We start from the raw sequence: 6,669 nt of genomic DNA, 5'->3' as shown, positions 1-6,669 counted from the left end.
GGACAAGGTCAAGTAGGGCCACATTTCAGGATGCCTGGGACCCGTGGCCACAGCGTTGGGAGTCTGTTCTTGGAAATAGGCAGTCAGGAAGTGTCAGATCTGAGACAGCAGCTTGGGGAAGGAGCGTTTCCCCATTCAGAAGCAGAAGGTCCTTGAGCGGTGGTGTGTAAGGTGGGCACACGCGAGCTCTGAGGGTCTGAGGGCTGGCAGGACAAGCACGGCCTCCGGGCCCAGCTCGGCCCGCACCCAGAGGAAGCGCTCCCTGCCTCTCAGCTGCGCAGAGAGCGAGCCCTGGCACAGTCCTCCAGCGTCTCTTGCACCAGGTGGGGCCGCGGGCTGCTCCTTATTCAGAGAGGCTTTTCTATCAAAAACAAAATGGAAACATCAAAGTCTCCTGAACACAGCTTATCTTGAAAATACAACTTTCCCCTTTCCCTCTGCCGGTGTAAGGGCTCCCTTCTTCCCTTATTGCTCTGGGCACTTTCCGAGTCAGATGTGCCCTTTCTCTTAAAGCCTTCAGAGCCCAGATGACCACCTCTTGTGCTTTGTGCTACTGCAGCCAAGTGCCCAGTGGCCGAGTCTGTGGACTGGCCAGCAGTTACTGGGGGAGACCTGGGAGGAGAAAGCAGTGTTCAAAAATCTGCAGAAGAGAATAAAGCAGGAAACAAAGACCACATATAAACCCACCAGCCACTGCTGACATTTTAGTACATTTCCTCCCGGCGTGTCCTTACAGATTTTACACCATTGACGTCATGTTATATTTACTGTTGCTTTTTCTAAGGCCCCTCCCCATGTCTGCTTGTAACACTATTCTCTTCAGATCTCTTGATCTGACTAACTCCTACTCATTCTTGGTGTCCCAGCTTAGATGGCATTTCTCCCAGAAAGATTTCTCTGACCACTCACTCAATCTCAGGAAATGGCCTCTCTCCTGAGCTACCTCAGTCCTGCACTGCTTCTCCCAGAGTCCTTCTCAACAGCATTACAATTTCCTGGTTATGGGAGAACCACGAAGGCAGCAATGTGTCTGTTTGAAAATTGTATCCTCTATGCCTCGCACAGTTCCTGGTGCATATTAGGTATTCGAAAAATATTTTGTTGGATGGATATCCTTCTTTATAGACATCACATTTAATAGTCAGAATATTTTATTGTAAGGATATACCATAATTATATTGTAATTGTTGAATAATTCTTTTTTTTCCAGATTTACTGAGGTATAATTGACATGTAACATTGTATTTTTTGTAGGTATACAACATAGTGATTTCATATATGTGCATATTGTGAAATGATTGCAACAATAAGTTTAGACAACATCCATCACCTCATATAGTTACAATTTTTTCTTGTGATGATTAACTATTCTTAGTTGTTTGTTTCTTGTCTCTCCCATTAAATTCTAAGTTCCACAAAGTGCAGAAGCCACAAACTTTCTATTCATCAGTGTCTCCCCAATATCTAACACAGTATTTAGAACATAACAGATTTTGATATTCATTGAATAAATGATTTAAAGAATGAATGAACATTTGGGTTACAATTCTAACAAACAACAGTATGATGAACATCCTGTGCATGAATCTCAAACACAAAGGAGAATTACTTAATCAAATTGTTTGAATGTACACAAAGGCTTCTAGTACCTGTACTCAGACCTTTTTAGGTAAAGGTAACACCAGACAGCCTCCCACCAGCAATCGGTGTATGAGAAGGCTACTGGCCCGTCCTCAACTCGCTGAAGCGCATCAAACGCATATCTGTCAAACCTTTGTTAATTTGGTAGGTGAAAATAGTATCTCATTTTTTTCAATTTTCATTTATTTATTTCTAAGCAGAATTAACATTTTTAACATGTTTCTTAGTCATCAGTATTTCAACCTGTTCTTGTAGGATCTTTGTCCATTTTCCTCTTTGGGTCTTTGTATTTTTCTTAGTATTTTTCTTTAGCATTTATCTCATAGCTATGAGCTCTTCAAATAAAATTTATTCTTTGTCTTTGATAGCTGTAACTTTTTCCAGTACATTTGGCTTTTTATTGTAGAACACTTTTGCTGTACGGAATTTGTGTGTGTGTGTGAGGAAGATTGGCCCGCAACTAATGCCTGTTGCCAGTCTTCCTCTTTCTGCTTGAGGAAGATTGTCACTGAGCAAACATCTGTGCCAACCTTCCTCTATTTTATGTGGGATGCCACCACAGCATGGCCTGACGAGCAGTGCTAGGTCTGTGCCCAGGATCTGAACCTGCAAACCCCGGGCCACGGAAGCTGAGTGGGCAAACTTAACCACTGCCCCCAGAATTTTTGATATAATCAAATCCATTGTTATTTATTCCACCACTTTTATGCCTAGATTACCTTTTTTCACTTAGAGGTAAGCACTGACTTAAATTTTCTTCTAATTGCAATATGGTTTGATTTTTTCCCATTAACATATATCCCTTTTGATATATGGTATAAAGTGAGGTTCTAAACTGCTTATCTTTCCTAAAGCACAAGCCATTTTTCCCAACAGTATTTATTCAATGCCCCCCACACTGAGATGCGCCACTGCCTGTGTTGTGGCAGAGGCCTTGCTCTGGGCCACCCTGGGCTGTAAATCTCTCTCCTCTCCCTTAACTACTGTACCGTCTTAGCAACGCTTTATGATATGTTGTAATATATGATAAAACAAGCCCCCTCATTCAACTTCTCTGTCATAACTCTTAGCTATTTTCACCTGAACATTGTTTCAAATGAATTTAAAGATTATTTTGTCAAGTCCTCCTGAAAAACATCAGAGTTTGACTAAGGAGAATCAAGCCTACACGTTGATATAGAAGAACTGACATCTCTGTGACACCTAGCCCTCTCGTAGCTCTTTCTGAGGCCCTTCCTGTGTGTGCCGTGTTTTGCTGAGCAGGGCCTGAGGGCAGGTGGTGGGCGCCCCAGTCTCTAGGAGCACCAGGCCTCCCTGGCAGGGCTCTCTCCCCTGGAGGCAGAGGGTGCAGGGCAGAGCCAGGCCTGTGCTGGCTTTGAGGGCTCGCTGTAGCTGTTGGTATGAGATCCATGCAGCGACTGTTCAGCTAATTTACAGCCCAAAATGAACATTTTGATCTAAAATAATTTGCTAAATTGGGCCAAAATGAAGATGAGAAATAGGATGTTGAAAGTAGCAATATTATGGCATAATTCCAAAAAAAAGCACCCATAAACATGAACCCTAATCTCAGCTCTGCTGCCAGGTGCATAACAGAGACATGGTTTCCCCTCTCTGGGCCTCAGTTTTTGCTCCTGTGAAGTGAATAAGTTGGACTGGATAATGCTGAAATTTCTTTTGTTCTCTGAGTTTCTACTAGCCAATTTGTAAACTATTGTGCCTACATTTGCTGACTTACTAGCAAAATTTGGAAGATCCTATTCACTGGCCCCCTAACTCCAATTCCGCAAAACATGATCTAACTTCGGCATTCCTATCTATGACATTTAGTGTCAAACCTAAGACACCTACAGGGCATTGGGTCAGATTCCTAGGGATTCTGCCCGCATGTTGAAGCTGGGTATGGGGACAAGAGTCTGAGGATTCCCCCACTGGCCACTGGTCTGTGGGGTCAGAGCTGGATACAGTGGTCTGGCCAGTGTCCTTTCCTCCATGACCAGTTGAATGGGACCAGAATGGGGGCCACAGTCAAAGCCACAGGGCTCAGGAGGTTCTGAGGGGAGCAGGCAGCGGGGACAGCTTATCACTGAAGGACAGCAGTAGGCTGAGGGTGCTAAGTGCTGTGGACACTGCAGGCAGGCTCTCAGCCTCAGGGGTAAGCCTCCAAACTCCTACAAAGACTGGTGAGATGTGCAGTGACGTCTAGTGACTTCTAGGGGAAGGTCCTGTTCCCCAGTCCTCACTGCTGCAGAGATGACCTCTAACTCTGAGACACCCACCAACCAAAGAGACAAGGCTTTGCAGAGGGGCACCAGGCACGGCTAGGCTGAAATAAACAAGTAAACAAAATAGCTGACTGCCCCACAAGGTTCGACTGTGCAGACCTGAGGTGGCTACACAGTGTTTGAACCCACAGAGGGCCGAGTGATGAGGAACCCAGCCCTGTCTCAGGTCCAGATATAACTGGAGCGCCACAGGAGAAGGAAAGAGGTAGTGAAGTTGATCTGAAGCTACAGCCCAGCTCACACTCACCAGCTGTGCAACACTGGGCACATTGTTTAACTTCTCTGAGCCTCAGTTTCTCCACCTTAAAATGGGTATTATTGGTCAAATGAGTTAGCATAGATAAAGTGCCTCACACATAGGAAGTAATCAATAATGCTATTTTCTTCCTTTCCTTTTCCCCAACTCATAAGCAGAGATAAACTAGAAAGAGATATGGTCAAAAAAACAATTTCAAGTCCCAGCTCCCCACCTATTAACAAAATCAATTTGGCCCTCTCTTGAATGCTCCCTTCCTCACCAGTGAAATGGGAGTGCTAATGTCCGCAGCACGTGAGAGCTCAGCACACAGCCGTGGACGTTCTTTATCCACTGAAAAGTGCATGAAAAGGTAAGCCAAGACTCTAACGCTTAAGAATGCAGGAGGAGAGGACCTCTCTAACAACCGCGTGAGCCCAAGGGCGCTGTGTGGCTGCACATGGGGTCACTTCATCGTTATTAGCACCCAGTGCCCATCATTAGAGCAGACCAGGCAGGAAGCCTGGGTCTCACAGACGAGCCTGCTGCCTGCTGAAGGTAGTGACTCTGCTGCCATGTCACCCTTCCCCGGGGCTGTTCTCCATCACTGGGCAGCCAGAAGACAAGCTACTTTCTGGCTTCGCTTTGCCTCTCACAGCTGGACAGCAGCCTTGAGGCTGGAACCACTGGACTCTCCTACAGTGGTTTTCCTGCACTGCAATGTTATTTTCCAAGAAAATAGGATCAGAGGATTCAGATACACTTGCTGACTCTCTGAGAAGAATTACCTGTGGATGACAAGCCCCTCGGGCCTCTGGGCCTCTGCTGTCCCTGTGCATGGGACGCCTCCTCCCAGGCCCTCCTCCATGGAGCTCTTCTCCTCCTTCAAGACGCACTCCGAAGTGCCCAGAACCCTCTCGCCAGCACTTCCCATGCTTACCATGCTGTACTGTTCCTATGTCTTCTTCCCCACAGGAGGTTGAAGCCTCGAGGCCGACTGCATCTTCCTTGTGTCTGTGACTCAGTGCCAGGCCTTCAGTGAAAACCACATTGAAACAGACCTGAGCTCTGCCGAAGGGCCCTGTGCCGCGACACCCCGGAGGCACCACGAAGGAAAAGGAAATAGAACTGCCAGGAGAGTGAGGGCTTCAGCGGTGAGGCACCCCCCAACCCTGGAATGCCACCCTACGTGGGGACAGAGGCCCTGCTCCTGCCAGAGGACTCCTAAATTTTGAATTCTTCTATCTACAGCAACCATGTTTTCTAGAAATCTAGAAAATGAAGATAAAAATTAAATAGCAAATGGTGGCCCATTGAAGGACTCCCTCTTATTGAAGTAAATACAATCACGAGAAACCAAGTTGCAAGACCCAGCACCTGTAACTACACCAGGACAAGAGTCTTGGGGGAGGGGTCAATCAGTGTCACGCGCTCAGGGGGCCTGAGAAGCAATCCTAAGCAAAGCTGATGAAGCACTTCGCAGGTTAATGTGCTGGCAGCTGGTTCTGGGTCTGGGGCAACCCTGCCTCAGGGGCCATGAAGGGCTGCGGACTCACCTTCCCAAAGCCCCAGGGGCTCTGCAGAGAGAAGAAATCCTCCGATACCATCTCAGTGGGACGCACCGAAGGACAGAGAACTGAGAACCAGGAGACCAGGGTTCTATTCGGAGCTCTCAGACACTGTGCCATCTTGGGCAAACCAGCACGAGGCTCAGGTTCCTGTCTGTAAAATGGGGGCATCGGGCCTCTTGATGGCTTTTCCTCGTGTTCCAAGGAGCGCAGAGCTCCCCCGAAGTACCTGGGAAGCCATGTGGAGGTTCTCCAAGCCTGCCCCAGCCCACCCGGCCTTACTCCCCCGGCCCCGTGGCCTCGCCTCTCCCCACGCAAGAACAGCAACTCTGGGATCTTCTAAACCCAAGAGCTTTGCTTGGAAAAATCAAGTGTGTAAACCGCTGGCCTGGAGGATCTCTAAGAATCTTGCTGGCTCTCATTCCCGCGTCTGGTCTCCTCAGTGGAACTGGAGAGCACAGTGGAGCCTAGCTGAAGTGGGTTTCGGGGCAGCCCCACGAGGAGCCATCCTTGCAGGGGGAGGTGGACTTCCCCTGGTGGAAGGAGAGGGCCAGGATGTGAGAGAACATTTTCCCCACGGAGCCACCTGGCTCCGACCAGAAGGACACAGGACCTGTTGCCCTTCCTCCCACCACAGCAGTGTGCCCTTGAGCAAGTCAGCTACTCTGAGTCTCAGCTTCCTCCTCTGTTGTTGACTAAGAAGCAAACGCCTCCCTGAATTGCCATTGCCGTGCTGACACGTGCAAGAGCCTCTGGGGGAGGGCCCCTCCCTCTTCTACAGGAAAGAGAGGACATTGGCTGGCTGCTTCTAAGAAACAGCACGCCTTAGTTCAGAATTCTGTGTTTGGTTGATGTCTTCATAAAAGCTTAATTGGGAAGAAAATATATATAGCCTTCTTGCATTATTATTAAAAGCATCAGTTAATCTTGCTGTGAAGAG

At 47.7% G+C, this 6,669-nt stretch overlaps 1 long non-coding RNA gene across 1 annotated transcript; it reads right to left on the bottom strand.

The window, feature by feature from the left end:
- Nucleotides 1-224: 224 nt before the first annotated feature.
- Nucleotides 225-5,854, bottom strand: LOC139083904 (uncharacterized). Its single transcript, XR_011541009.1, has 3 exons — nt 5,718-5,854; nt 5,102-5,194; nt 225-361 (listed from the first exon to the last, which is right to left on the bottom strand). It is a non-coding gene; the product is annotated as an uncharacterized lncRNA (long non-coding RNA).
- Between the last annotated feature and the right edge of the window lie 815 nt (nt 5,855-6,669).

The sequence above is a fragment of the Equus przewalskii genome, chromosome 6 (assembly GCF_037783145.1).
Source record: "Equus przewalskii isolate Varuska chromosome 6, EquPr2, whole genome shotgun sequence".
In the NCBI taxonomy this organism is placed as follows: Eukaryota; Metazoa; Chordata; class Mammalia; order Perissodactyla; family Equidae; genus Equus; species Equus przewalskii.
Note: the sequence above shows the minus strand (reverse complement) of the source record. Positions and strands in the feature narration are given on the sequence as shown.